General features: G+C 34.5%; 1 long non-coding RNA gene across 1 annotated transcript; it reads left to right on the forward strand.

Moving 5' to 3' along the window:
• The first annotated feature begins 3,531 nt into the window (after positions 1–3,531).
• Positions 3,532–12,920, forward strand: LOC149780572 (uncharacterized). The gene is made up of 3 exons (XR_016414905.1): positions 3,532–3,629; positions 5,399–5,450; positions 10,987–12,920. It is a non-coding gene; the product is annotated as an uncharacterized LOC149780572 (long non-coding RNA).
• Positions 12,921–13,602: the final 682 nt, after the last annotated feature.

Consider the following 13,602-nt stretch of genomic DNA (forward strand, 5'->3'; position numbering starts at 1 on the left):
GGGTATCGTTGTACACAAAAACGAAACCCGAGTACATGTATTCAATAAATAAAAGAATTTAATTCCGTGACACGCTTATGGACGCTTCATCCCAAACATATGTCCCAAGTATCTCTGTTCTTCCAGATTTGATCATCTTAAGCGAGCCTGCAACCGATAAAAGATGTAATGATTTCTCATAACAATCTCATCTTATTAATGAATACCTTTTTGTTTAATTTTTTATCTTCAGCATTATAATCTTGCGATGATTGATTATTGTTCTTCTAAGAGACTCCATGCATTTGTGATCCTCGGGAATGAAACCCATCAACATGAACACGTCTCAGATCAATACCTCAGAGGTTACTGATTCTTGTTCTCTTAGTATCTGCTGTCAGATTCCTTGATAAATATTTGTTTGAATTTCATGTATTTTCATCCACGACGTAGATATAAAACAATCACTCGCTGTATTTTGCATCCACGTATTGGTTTATTGCAGCATTATCAGCGTCGACGGGCTCTTGCATTAGTTAAATTCGGTTTCGGTTCATAATGAGATCTCCGACGTCCGACGGCTTCGTAGCGTAAGATTTTAACTTTTGAATGCGTATATGAATCGACGTAGTCTTTGATAACTTTCACCGACACGTCAGAGTCTCTGATTCTCTGGCTCTCGGTGATTCTGACTAGGTTTCTCGTCATGACGCTTTGTAGAGTAAGAAACAACATCGTCGATGTCCACTTTAGACGTTTGCATTATTCCAACTCGGTCTTGAAAATCACAAACCCGTTTGAACTGAAACCACTTGTCGTTTATCACTCTCCGAAGTGGAACATACGCAGACCTTGAAATATAAGTCGACCGGTTGAGAGGTTTGCTTGGTCAAATTTGAAGTTGAACTTTAATGCATCTGAATTTTTTTGTAAAATATGTTTACAGAATCAGGATGGGAAACTGCAATTGTTTCGATTGTTTATATGAATTAATTCAATTTTTGAGTCAACGTCGACGTCGACAGCATCGATAGCTTTTTCCTCAATGGCATCGATGTTGACATCATCGTTCTTTTCTCCTCAACCGTGTGGACATTTTCGCCTGCAATTCAGGCGTATGCTGTTCTCAAACAGCATATAGAGCTGCAGAGTATACTGTAGAGAATAGCATTTTAATTTCCAGGAATTAACCGTAAAATTACTCTTCACCCATAATGATAATTTCGAACTCGGGCAGTGACGAGTAAACAGACTTTTTGACCGAGAATTGGTGACAGTTTTTCTTGCTTTAATATAATATCCTTTAAATAGGTGTTTGGGCAAATCACTGTACACTGACCTGTATAAGTATTACACTAATTCGTAAATGATCGGCCCTTATAGAATGTCATCAGATGCTTTGAAATGTCTTTAAGTGTTGGCAAGCTGACGCCATAGTTTTTGTGTCTGCATGTGACTCGTTTGTCATTGTACTCCCGACATTGCATCTGCCGTCCATGTCAGTAGTTTTTAAATATTTATCATGCCAGTGTAAGTGCTGTATTTCCTTATATTATACGCTGAATGCATCTCTCTGATTACGTGCTCGTATCGGCTATGACGAAGATCTTTAATATTTAACTGATTTCACTTGGTGTGTCACTGTCTTCAAGGTCGTCCGTAGTCACTCTCGGCGACACAGTCAACGTCAGCGAGTTTGACTTTTCACGCATTTTATTGTATTCATCGCCAAGTTTTCTCACGTGATTCTTAACCCGATTAATCGTTTTCAATGTGCTTCTTTGCCCTTTTGAGGAATCGATATGACACATTTAGGCTGAATCATGATTTAAGGTTTCTGTGACAGCAGAAGTGCACTACATGTCGCAAAAGTTATTTCCTTCATTGGCCACGGAGGCGAATTCGTACAAGATAATGTCCTTGTGTAACACTGATGCGGTTATTTAATAATATTCTCACATAAAAGCGTTATTTTGCATTGTGTGATTGGCCTTTGTGCATAACTGAGGATAAAAGTTTGTTCCTACATGATTAATGTCGTGTAGGGTAAACATGTTTACTTGGTTTTGAATTACTGATAGTCTTGATTCTGACTCAAGATGATTCCATAGAAGAATTTTGTTTAGAGTTTGATGGAAATTTCCATTAAAGATGACCTCATGCTGGACTTCTTTTTGTGACTTAGTGTTTTATATTAGGAATTCTCTATACTTTAGGACTATTTGGGATTTAATTCATAATACTGTAAATAAAATTCACTTGGTATTCTAAGGAAATCAATTGTTTGTTGAATTTTGTTAAACTTGCTGGTTTTCTATCTTTTATCTTACTTAGCTTCAGACCATTGGATTTGTCGATAGTATTTCGTTGAGATGTATAGGCACGCTGCGATCTTAAGTTGTTGCTCACTGCCAACAGAAGGGTCTTCTCAAAGTCAATTACAGTGATGTGACTGCATCCCAGATGAGCCTCAAGATACAAATTAACATCCTGAATGGCGTAGAGGCTGTCTCAGACAGGACTCCCTCTAAAAGAATAGTTCGTGCCTGGTAGAACGTGTCATTGATACAGTTTTCATATGTAACCCATACTGAGCTCAACGTTTCCTCAGTTATAAAGACAAAATAAGATCTTGATTCGACCTGCTTTGTTTCGATGAACATTATGTCAAGCAGACACAATACGGACAACAAAAAAATATCATGATAGAACTCATCAGCGCTGGAGAAAATATGAATCGGTAAACATTAGTTGGCGCTCTTACGAACAATAATTCGATTCTTTATAATATCAGCGGTGATTAAGTTTAGCTACTAGGGATTTTATTCTTAGGAATCGTTGAATTTGTTTTAAGAATTAAAGGCATGAAAAACCAGAAATTTACTGGAATATTATTCCTTGGCAAGTAAACTTAACGAGTCAATAAATATTATCAGTGCTCCAGACTAAGCTGTGATGAATAGCTGTATTATATTCCAGCCAGAGACGTGATTTTCCCTGGTGAGGCGCCCACGAGTGATAACTAGTTGGAATACAACTGTGTTACACGTGCGCGTGCAAAAAGGGTAAAGTCGTGAGGTATAGAAGTCGTTGATTCAGATCAATAACAAATATCCAAACCTCCCAAGACCACAGTACTATCATTATTTAATGTTTGCCGTTGTATGTATGATACAGAATCAGCAAAGAGTTTTATTGGTAATTGACACCAAGAGTAAGCTAAAGCAGTAAAGTAGTACTAAAAGTAAGACGCTTCATATAGGTTTTCTAAGTTAAATTATAATATGACAGTTTATACGTATTTGTACATTAATGTAACAGTAGGAATCTTTTCAGCAGAAGTTGTATCCACTCAAACAATCGACTAATATATTTTGTAACATTATCGTATGTTGTTGGCATGAATTACCATAAAGGCAACACCGTTAGTGTGACTGCGCTTGTATTCCGCCCCTAATACCAGATACTGACCTTATCCACGCTTTGAAATGACACATTAGTTTAACCAATCAGGTGATTCGTACATGTAGATTTAAGTTCATACACGTGGCTCTCTCACCATTTGCCTCGCGTGTATTTGCAACGAAGGAAACTTCATATATTGTAAGCATCAAGTAAAGGTTTTCTTCTATTGCTGAACTTTTTGAAAGGTAAGATTTTAATAACTCTTTTTTCAAAAGAATACAAACAAATTTTGTTAGAAATTCCGTTATTTAAATTTTTCAGAAAGCAATATTTCAGGCAAATTCAAATGCGAATGCATAAAAATGCGGAATCGTGTGTTGTACGTGTTACTCCATCATCCTCATAGCAAAGCATATGCGTATAGTCTTAGATGCAGTCTTGTATGGCCGATCGCGTGTAGTCTTGGAGACAGTCTTGTATGGCCGATCGCGTGTAGTCTTAGATGCAGTCTTGTATGGCCGATTGTTTTGTAGTCTTAGATGCAGTCTTGTATGGCCGATCGCGTGTAGTTTGGAGACAGTCTTGTATGGCCGATTGTTTTGTAGTCTTAGATGCAGTCTTGTATGGCCGATCGCGTGTAGTCTTGGAGACAGTCTTGTATGGCCGATTGTTTTGTAGTCTTAGATGCAGTCTTGTATGGCCGATCGCGTGTAGTCTTGGAGACAGTCTTGTATGGCCGATTGTTTTGTAGTCTTAGAGACAGTCTTGTATGGCCGATCGCGTGTAGTCTTGGAGACAGTCTTGTATGGCCGATTGTTTTGTAGTCTTAGAGACAGTCTTGTATGGCCGATCGCGTGTAGTCTTGGAGACAGTCTTGTATGGCCGATTGTTTTGTAGTCTTAGAGACAGTCTTGTATGGCCGATTCTGTGTAGTCTTGGAGTTGTCGTGTATGGTCGATTGTTTTATAGTCTTAGAGGCAGTCTTGTATGGCCGATTATTTTGTAGTCTTAGAGACAGTCTTGTTTGGCCGATTGTTTTGTAGTCTTAGAGACAGTTTTGTATGGTCGATTAGGTGTAATCTTAGAGGCAGTATTTTGTGGCTGATTGTGTGTTGTCGTAGAGACCGTCTTGTATGGCCTATTACATCTAATCTTAGACACGGAATTGAATGGTAGCTCTACTTGTAGCTCTTTCCATCATCCACTATATTGAAAGACCAAATGCAAAATGGTATAAAACAAAACACTTGGCAACAGGCCTTCAAAATGTTCTGCTACAATATCATAATTTCTATTTTCATATTTTACTCCATCAATTTCAAAATCTTATCATATTCAAATTCTGTACAACATGACGGTCGTGCTTAGAGTATAGCGATCTGTGGCATATAGCTAAACAAAGTATTAGCCAGATACGTTTTTTCAGTCGAAAGATATGTTTACGATGTGACTGAAATCTAGGACGATGATTGTATACCAGTCTATTTCGATGAAAGATTTTGTTAGAAGATGTCTTTTCCTGGCGATAACATAATTAGAAAATACCATGTTAATAGACCGTTGCTACGTTACTAAACTTCTGTCGTAACTTACTTTGCGCCATTTCATTGCATGTGTGTCATTTTTTGTATCACGTGTAAGATTAATTTTGTAATTTGGGGATACGATAAGTTTTATTATCAGATATGTATGTATTTATCCATTACTGAAACCTTGCGAAAATGTAATCCACCATCTTTAACTCTTAAAGGTCAACCAATACAAACGATAAAAGACGCAATCAAAACTTATGTAAAACAGAAAATAGTGTCATGGATGATAGAAAAAATATTCTCGAGGACTACATAATATATATGTTTACGGTTCAGATATTGGCATGAAAGAGTATTTGAAATTGAGCTGAGTGAAGAATGATATTCTCATATCTAATGCTTTATATATATATATATATATATATATATATATATATATATATATATATATATATATATATATATGATTATCTATATATCAGAGTCAATACAAGAAGACTATGGCTGATCTGCCCTTACAATCCATTTCGACAGGTGTGTATTTTTATCTTGTCATTTGATTCACTAAAATCCGTAAAGCAGTATTTCTAATTTATGTTTGCCCAACTATGCCATTATATTGTTGCAAAAGATTTTAACAATCATTAATCTGTTATATATATATTGTTTTCCTTGCATACATACGGATGTTTTCTGTGCCTTTTTCTGTAATTTCTTTTATAACCATAAATTCAATTATATGTTAAAAAATTTATGTCCGTCCGTCCATAGGGGCGTGGTGTTTTCATGAATTTAACGTATCCCACAAAAGAAGACTTTTGTTTTTCACCCAGTGTTTTAGAGATCATAATAACAAATAGCCACCAGCATAGCCAACTGTCTAGGCTTTGATATGCGCTTTATTCCCAATAAGTTCGAAAGAAACAAAATCGGAATGTAACCAACCACACAAATATTATAAAGTGACGCACTAGTTGTAAAACAAAGTTCCCATACCTTCAATCGACATCATTGGTTTCCTCAGAGGACACTAAATAAATGAGCACAGACACACAAAAAGTGACATATGCAGAACAGTAAATATTTTTGTTTGAACAATAAAGCAAGAATATCCATGGTTTAAAACAATAATTTAACATAATCTCTAATGAGTTTTTGTCGACATTAAATTAAAGGTCTAAATTAAAGACAAATAACAAATAATAGAAGAAATACATGTGACTATAAAAAAAAACTATTATCAGTGAATAAGGCGAGCAGATTTGGATGCATTCTAGCAGACTATAACGGTATACTACTTGGCCTGACCAGTATGCTACCTACATCGCTGCAAGAAAAGGTAACTTAGGCCTCCATGTGTGTATTTTTCGCTTGTAGATTACATATCAAGGATAGTTTTAACTACGATATATATATATATATATATATATATATATATATATATATATATATATATATATATATATATATATCAATGTATTTGCATTAAACACGGAGGTACAGGAAAGAAATAATAATAATAATAATAATACGTTGATGCCACTCGTGAAGGGTGCTGCTGGGCACACTGACTGAAGAAAACAAACTGACCTATGGTGGCTAAAGCGAAGCACTTTGAACTAGAGGTTCGGTCCTGCAGGTTCCACAATTTTTCTTTACAACCACGTCAAAATGTAAATCCATGTTTAATTCGATTTAGTGGGCAGCATTTCATGGGACTAAACAGTGTGATCTGGTGAGTTTAATTTTTTAGAATGTATGTTTTTTTTTCTTCCCTTGTTTCTAATATGACTTCTGCGATTTTTAATTAACTTTTTCTACACTTGTTACTCCAATATATTATTTGCACAAATCTTATATGCCCTGACGTACATAACCCTGTTTGGAGAAACCCGAACCTTTGACTAATACTTTAACTGCTGTTAGTGAACACTTGAAAGTAATACTGCACGATTTTTGCCATACATTATGTCGTCAAAACAGATGACTTTTGAAACTGCATATCTACCTACCTGCCTTCCTACCTACCTACATGCATACATACATACATACATACATACATACATACATACATACAAACATACATTCATACATACATATCTACGTAGATACAAACGTAGGTTGCCTGTAAGTTTTTCAGATCTTAGTGGACCCTATATTGCTCCCCATCCACATCCAGCTTCTCAGCACGGTTATAGGGTCTAGAATTCATCTTAGACCTTTTACTCGATATTAAGATACTTTTAACAATTTCGTTTATTGTATAAGTTACTATATAATGAGTAAAAAGTTAGGGCTACGAATGAAGAGTTGAGCTTTCAATGAAGTTGAATCAATCACTGCTGCATTAAACACACCAGCTGTAATTCTTTTTGGAGTCCGAAATTGATAAGAAAATTTAAATCTTAAACACAGTTTTCTACATTAACAAGTTAATGATATCGATGAGCTTAAAGTGGATTTAAGTTAAATATGGGCGACACCGTTAGGTACCAGCGATACAGGAACTAGCCTTGTAGATAGTTTTAACAGCATAAACAGCAGAGGTATTTTATAACAACTAAAACGCTTTCAAAGTAAGGGGTATCATTTGTCTCTTTCCACCTTCCCATTCTGCATAACAAAAATTCTGCTAGAGAATCCTGTCCTTCATTGGAAAAAGAAGAAGATGAAGAAAAGTATGACGGCATTTTTTGTCATATGGAGTAAAGCATTGTGCGCCAGTTTGAAATTTTAGGTTTGGAATGATAGGTTTTTTCAGTTGACTGATGTGTTTACAATGTGACTGAAATCTAGGACAATATTGTATATCAGTCTGTTATGATTAAAAAAAATTGTTAGAACATGCCTTTTCCTAGCGATAACATAATTAGAAAATACCATTTTGGCAGACCGTTGCTACGTTGCTAAAATTATGTTATTACGTACTCTGCTTCATTGTATGGCATGTGCGTGTGTGCTTATGTCATTTTCTCAAATCATGTTTAATGTTTAAGTTTCCGCTTGGTGATATGATAAACTTTAATTATCAGACATGAATCCAGGGCTGAAAGCTTGCTAGAATTATTCCACCATCTTTAACTTTAAAATCTCAACCAATACGAACGATAAAAGACACAATCAAAACTTACGTTGAACAAAAGACAGTGTCATTGACAATATACGTTGAGAATAGTCTCCATTAACCGATGAGTTTCCAGAATCTTGTGTACTATTGTGTCTATATTATGTATTCGTGTATTTTATGCAAATTAGAATGTATCGCGTGAAAGTTTGTGGTATATATTTTTCTCTTCAGTATACAATATTATAATATATATTTGTCTGGTTCAAATGTTGGCAATACAGGGTATTGGAAACAGAGTAGATAGTAAACTTTGTACGAAACTGATAAGTAAGGAATAGGTATCTTACACTATTCAGATAAATACGATTTTAGTCAAAGATTTAAGAAAAGACCCGATATTTTTGTTATATTTATAATAAGGCTTTAAACGCTTCTTCACTATCTGATGTGTCTTCCATAAAAGAGTAATATCGGTTGATATTACATTTACTCTGTATTTTTCAGTTCATCCATCCTTACAAGAGCATGCTGATTTAGGTGTGGGGTTTCCTTCCTTACTTGTCATTCAATGTGGCAAGAATAGATAAAGTTAACTTTATATAATTTTGACGATTCTAAGCAATGTATCTTAAATGATACACAGTCCATGTAATTTATCGATCTAGATATTTTTTGTAGTAAGAACCGATTGAGATCTTTTGCACGTCTACTTGATTATAAGATGCGCACCTTGGTCTCCGTACAGCTTGTTTGTAATTCAAGACAAAACGCCAACTGCGGTTCTAGAAGATATCAGTCTAGACTAGCAGATATAACAAATGTTTGAAGAAAGATAATGACGAATACGTTTTATTAGACATCTCACAGATTCGGAAAACTGAACACATATCAAAATAAGAATAAATTTATAAATAAAATTAAATAAGCCATCCCGTGCCTAAGCTTCTCAAATTCATTAGTAAGTTGTCTTGAAAAATATGTAAACGAATATATTTATTTATACAAATAACATGTCATGTGTTCATTCTGAACTGAATCCATTCGGATTCTTGAATCCATTTGGATTCTTTTTAAAAGTCAAATGTACACAGTAGATTATTTGTGAATTAAGAAATATTTTAGAGGGTTTGTATATGGGTACAAGTACCGCCATTAGCAATTTGTAAAAACACTGAGACCACCATTTTAAAAATGTAAAGAAAAAACAACTAGAACAATATTTTCAGAATATTTTATCAACCCTAGAGCACAGTTTTCAAAATTTTTTAGCAAACTCTAAGTCAATATTTTCAAAGATTCATGAGCTTATTTGGGCCAATCAGAGTCACAAAAAGTGATATTTTAACATGTTGTCATATCAAAAATCTTAAACAGCACACACCATCTGTAAAGTGCAGCAACTAGGTGATAAAACTCTTTAACAAGATTAATATTAAACAGATTGAACCAAACCATTGCAAAATGTTCTGAACGTCAGGAAAAAAGAATGAAATAGATAGATGCCATTGAACAGAGATTAAATAGATAAAATATGTTATTATTAGATACAGAGAGAGAAAGAATGGAATGAAAATTATTTTTAAAATGTGTGAAATGCGGTAAATGTCAATTCTGAATAAATACATTAAAAGACTTTGCAGTTAAAAGTGTTTCTGTTAAACATTTGGTGGATAGTCGGGTGGATGGTCTATTATGTATGCGATAAATTATTTTGTACGTTTGGTGCTTGGGGTGTTGGTGTTTTAACAATAAAATTAGGGAGGAATAGACTGGTTGTTGCCTAGGACGTTTTATAATTTGGATTATAGGAAGGTGGAAGTTATAGGATTTGGAAATAAAAAAGTGATCGTCCGGGGATGGCCTAAAATCTTGATTTCATATTACTGCCGGCAGGCACAGTAATTTTAACATTCAGTTAAAACTGTCAATAATAACAAAAGATATCGATATGTATATCTTGTTTAAAATCTGAGACAAATCTTTTAAAAAAATAAGTGATTATATACACAATTGTCAGTGTGAAGAAAAGGTCACTATGATTCACATTTCGAATTTCACATACTTTTATTCGTTTTATGATCAAGATTTTTGACACTGTTTATAGTAACATTGCATATTTCTTTTGGAAGTACACCTTGTTAAAACTATTAAGATAATGTGATCTGTTATTAAAGTTAAATGAACCCAGTAAACACCATACAGTATACCATTTCTAAAAGAAAATGTCACCATGACATATATTTCTGTATATTACAGACTGCGATCAAAGTTTTCCATGGGGTCATTACGATCGTACTCCTCGTAAGCTCATACAAATATGTGATTTAATGATTCTGAGAACCACTTTACAAGCTTAAGGAATTTTTGTCTAAATTTCCGACTTCAACAACTTTGATTTGTTTTTATTAAGTGCATTTATCAAGCACATCTTTGCTTGAGTTTTGCAACACAGTGACTGTAGGCGTCGCTGTGTTCTACATCACTGACCTTTATTTGATCACATATTTCTGCTACCTTTGTGCGTCTTTGGGCAATGATTCGATTGTAAAGCTAAATGTCGGAATAACTTTAAAATTTAATAGACGCTTCCTTCGTCATTGCAACTTGCCGATGAAGTAATCGATCTTCTTGAAACATATGATGTCTAAATAGTGTAAACATGAAAGATTATACGCACTGGGTTAAGTAAAAAAATCTTTGTTCTTGACAAATGAAAGGACTTAGATGAGCAATAATGTACAGATTTAACACTGTATCAGTACTTGCGGTAGTGGCAGTTTACAGAATGTTTGAATAAATTCGCAAAGTTTAGTAACTGTATCATTTAACATGAATTTAAGTTGATAACGAATAATACAAAATCTTTCACGATACTATTACTATTAAGAAGATAATATGAGATAACAATCGACAGTGAAAGAGGGTGGATTTGAGCGCGCAATAGATATAAACATTCCAAAATTTGTTCTTAGATACTGAGTTTTTCTTTCTGTACCCTAATAGAAAGCTGTACGTGTCATATAGAAGAACTGCTACTGGACTGTAGTAAGCTCGAGAGAGGAGACCACATAACTCGAGATCTGAATAAAGGATGCAACTGCAGTATCCCTTCCCATCATGCAATATTCCTAAGTAAAAAGGGGGAAGTGGCAAAAGATGGGACAGTCAAATTGGAATTAGCGCATTACGTTTGGGAGGAAGAAATATTTACAGCCAAGATTAGTGATGAAGATTTTAATTTCGGTAAGAAGGATGTGTACAAAGTCAAATACTATCATCCAAGATATAAAGGCGATGATGTAACTCAAAATGCAAGAAATCAAATTGATAAAAGGCCTAAATACAAATACCTGGATTACAACTGCGAGCACTTCTGCGTTGAATGCGTTACCGGACAAAAATCAAGTTCACAAGTTGAAAATCTAGCAGAATGCACGAATAATTGTTTTCATGGTATTACAAGACTTGTCTATTGTATATTCGCAATACTTTCATTTGCTCCAGCTGTAGCAGATGATATTTCCGGAGGTTTAACGCACTATAAAGGAGCAATCCCAGGATGGGTCTTGATTACCCAGTGTATAGGGCTAATTTGTTATCAATGTATCATATTTGCTCCTTGTATTAGGTCCTGTTTAAAATTTAACGATGGAAATAGATGCAAAACCTGTATATATATTTCTTTTCTTAAATTAATCAGCAGGTTAGTGTATGTCTTACTGACAGTTTATGGAATCATCGTGTCTTTTTTCCATAACAATAGAATCAGGGCAGAGCAGAACATTTCTGATAAAGAAGCTTGTGATTTTAAGATAAAATCTATACTAATAACCGTTATTTCTCTATTCTATATCGCTGGGATTGAACTATTTTTCAAGTGTAGTTTAAAGTGCAGGCGGAAATGGTTCAAGTGCTGTTCGAGAAGTGACAGTGACTGCTGTGGAGGATGTGCTAGGAAATGTATTGAGGAGCGTTGTTGTTTCGCAGACAACTGCATAAAGAAACCTATTCGCTGTTGTGTGAATTGCTGTGCAACATCTCCATGTAACTCGATTGCGCTGCTTATTCAAATAATATTCGCATCAGCAGCCAATATTCCTGACTTTGTTTACGTTATGACACAAACCAGTGAAAGCGTGAATGGAAATGTTTTTGATTGGTTAATAATCATCAAATGTGTGTCACTTGCTTTATACCTACAGACGATCTTTTGCCCTCTCATTTACGCTTTGATTCAGTATATGAAAGACAACAGCCGCAAGACTATTCGAACAATAAGCATTGTCAAATTTCTTTTCCGGTTTATAGCCGTTTTTATTAATATCGGGGGAATATGTGTATTAATTATACACGACAATGCAATAAAGAAAAATAAAAGTCTCCAGGATGCCGAATACAGCACATTGCAATATCAAATGCAATTATGTTTTGAGCTTTTTATTTCTTACGTGTTAGTGGTTGAAACTTTTATAAGAATTTGTGAATGTGTGTGGAAGTGTTGCTCTCGTCGCAAAGATGGTTGTAAATGTCCACCGTAACAGTTCCATGCATTGTCCGCACAGACGAACAGACGTAAACTTCTGACTAATGTAATTTTTGTTTTCTATATTGACATTTTAGTTGTAACATGAGAATAATTCATTCATCCATGAGTTTTTCTTTAACATTTTATGTTAAGTAAAGCTTTTCTTTAATTCTTTTTACAATTATTATTAAAAACTGCATAACCCGCATAATAAAGTATATTTTGACACTATTTATTATAATAGTTCTCAAAATCAAAACCATGTATTAAAACTCTATTCGACTACTACGTTCATACACTTTTATAAAATCCATTGCACTCTTTAACATGCTGATGACAAATGGAAAATCTCTTCTGTATTCTGGATACATCATACAAATATGACAACGAACAGTGCAAAATTAGAATATAACTAGCCGGACTGCTTTCGACTCTACATGAAGCTTTTTCAAAGGTAAATACAAAACAGACAAGACAAAAAAAATAAAACAGAAAAACCTTTGTGTTTGCACAACTTTACATGACTATTTGTACCTTTACATTTATTGTGTTTCGACTAGTTATTTCATCTTGTTGCGGATGCTGGAAGATATGTTATATTGACCTAGAAATAGATGGGCCATAACGATATCTATTTTATGTCCAGGATATTTCATTGTTATAGTAGTAATTATAGGATATTGGGTGACTAATAAGCAAATTTAGATAATTATTTAAAAGAAATATGTCAACTCCAGAAAGATAATTTTATTTGTGTATGCCTGTCTTTTTCTAGTCTTCTTGGTTTAAACCGCTTGGTTTCAATGTTCTAAGGCGGCGTATCCACTAAGATTCCCTTTATTTGCTGTTTTGACAATTCTTCAGACCTTTTTTGGAGTGTTTGATCGTCGGAGCAAATTTTGCGTATCCTCAGTGTCTGGCTATATAGGATGTTCCGAATACAATGCTTTTGGATGACAGCTGGTTGGGAGGAGATACTGGTGTTTGTTGGTTGGTTTTGAGTAAATGTCTATATGGAGTATGTTTTCTACCAGTTTGGTTGTTGTGTCAAGGAAAACGTGGTTTGAGATGAAGACTTTTGCCGTGAATTTTAT

The sequence above is a fragment of the Sinohyriopsis cumingii genome, chromosome 16, assembly GCF_028554795.1.
Source record: "Sinohyriopsis cumingii isolate HCF-2022 chromosome 16, ASM2855479v2, whole genome shotgun sequence".
NCBI lineage: Eukaryota > Metazoa > Mollusca > Bivalvia > Unionida > Unionidae > Sinohyriopsis > Sinohyriopsis cumingii.